The sequence below is a fragment of the Pteropus alecto genome, unplaced genomic scaffold (genome assembly GCF_000325575.1).
Source record: "Pteropus alecto unplaced genomic scaffold, ASM32557v1 scaffold39, whole genome shotgun sequence".
Taxonomy (NCBI): Eukaryota; Metazoa; Chordata; class Mammalia; order Chiroptera; family Pteropodidae; genus Pteropus; species Pteropus alecto.
Genome location: NW_006443568.1, coordinates 6,411,530 through 6,413,585, shown reverse-complemented (window position 1 = coordinate 6,413,585; position 2,056 = coordinate 6,411,530).

Here is a 2,056-nt window from a genome sequence, read left to right as displayed (position 1 = left end):
AGAGGGTGTCAGCTCAGTCTGAGCAGGGGTCTTGCCTGTCTCAGCCACCACTGCATCTCCAGGACCCAGCATAGTGCCTGGAGCAGAGTGTCTGATGAGCAAATAAAGATACGAATTGAAAGAAAGAACTATTATTGGCAAAGAGTCAGACCGGGGCATCTGCAATGGTGGCTGAGGCAGAGTGCTCTTCCTGCCGCCCTGCTGAAGGCGGACGAGGAGAACGTGAGCCGAAGTCCCCTCGCCCACCACCCCCTCTCCCCAGTGGACAGGGCTGTGTCCAGAGCTCAGGGTACAAAGCCGTGTTGGCCAGGGCAGCCGCCGAGCCCATGAACTAGCTCTTTCAGCTCTGGCTCTGAATGGCAGGTCTATGGGCTCCTCGCAGGGACACAGGCACCTTCTCTGTGTCACTTCTCTGCTCATTAGTGGAGCCACAGAAATATGCTACAGGTAAGTGTTCGGGAACAGAGATGGATTCCTCCCAGAAGGGGCAGCTTTAACGTTTCACGGCGAGAGCGAGGGCTTACGGGAGGGGGGGACCTGGAAGTGGAGCATATATATTGAGGAAAGAAAATAAATATTTGTGTTTTTAAGGTGTGAAACATTTTTCCCCAGGAATCAAAAGTGAGAACAGTATGTCCGGTATTGACCAGAGAAAAAAATGCGTGGAGGGGCCTTCCTGGAGGCGGCTCACAGACAGCCGCCATGAAGGGTTCCTGCTGTTCTCGCTCCTTGTTTTCACACACCTCAGGTTTCCAGAAACTTAAAGCCTTCAGTGTTTTATGGAAGAGAGACCGTTTGTGATAAAGCGAGAGGCCCCCGGGCAGCAGGTGGCTCCGTGGAAAGCACACGGGACTCCCCCTCCCGACCCCTGGGGCTCACTTCTTTTCCTAAACGGCAAACCTGGTTATCCGGAGCTCTCCCGATGAGCGAGGGAACTAACTGGTCTGGAGCAGCGAGCCCCCTTCGTCCTTGGCCTATCATCATTGCAATTTGGCCGGATCCACATATGCCTTTATTGATATTTATTTATTCATCTTTCTCTTTAAATCCACTTACTTTCTGAAAAAAAATGTTCCTCCTCCTGAGAAATAATAGCCGTGAAATCGCTGATTTGAGGTAGTTTATGTATTTATTCCAATACGCCTTCCAATAAATTTGCAACAAATTAAATTCAATTTTTCCATCCACTTAGCCCCAAAAATTATCTTGTGTTCTGCCCGTGGCGAGCATGCCAGCCTTTGAGGAACCCTGTGAAGTGAAAAAAAAACTTTGGAACCAGACCGAGCTGGGCTCGATTCTGTGTTGTGTCACCTGCTATCTGTGTTGACTTCAGAGGAAGCCCTTCGCCGTTCTGCTCTTTGGTTTTGTATCTGTAAGTTGGGATCTCAACGCCAGTGTCACAGGGTGATCGAGAACGAAACGTAAGGGGTGCTGTGTCGACATTGTTTTCACCAGGCCTCCTGTGTTAGTCAGGCTAGAACAGGCTGAACTGCAGTAACAAACAAGCCCCTGTGTCACAGTGGCTGACACGGGGTGTGTTTCTCTCGCGCGACAAAGGCTGGTGCTGGACAGGCGCCTCCCCGCACTGGTCATCTCACGCTGACCTCCATCTTGCCATGCCACTGCATCCCGGCCTTCATCTCCAGCCACGTGGACGTGAGAGAGACAGCAACGGTCTCTCTTAACGGCCTCAGACAAGGAGTGTACATCACCTGACTCTGCCTAGAAGCCCCGGGGTGGGACGTGGGTAGTTCGTGAGCAATAACCCTCTCTCTGGTTGGTCATCCTTGGAAAAAGCTTCTGTTGGCCCTATATCGCTCCCAATGAAAATACAGACTTACCTGGGTATTGAAGGCGCTTCGCAAGCTGTTTCTTGCCACCTTTTTTCGGGCCGCTGCCAGCCTCTCTCCCTCTCTGCTCTGCCACAGAATGAGTCACTCCCTCCTCAGTCTTCTTATAGCACATTTTTTCCCCTTAATTGCGGCAGATTCCATTTCAGATTCTACTTACTGGTTTTAGTGACACTCGCCCCAGGGTGCCATGAGAGCCTCGAAGA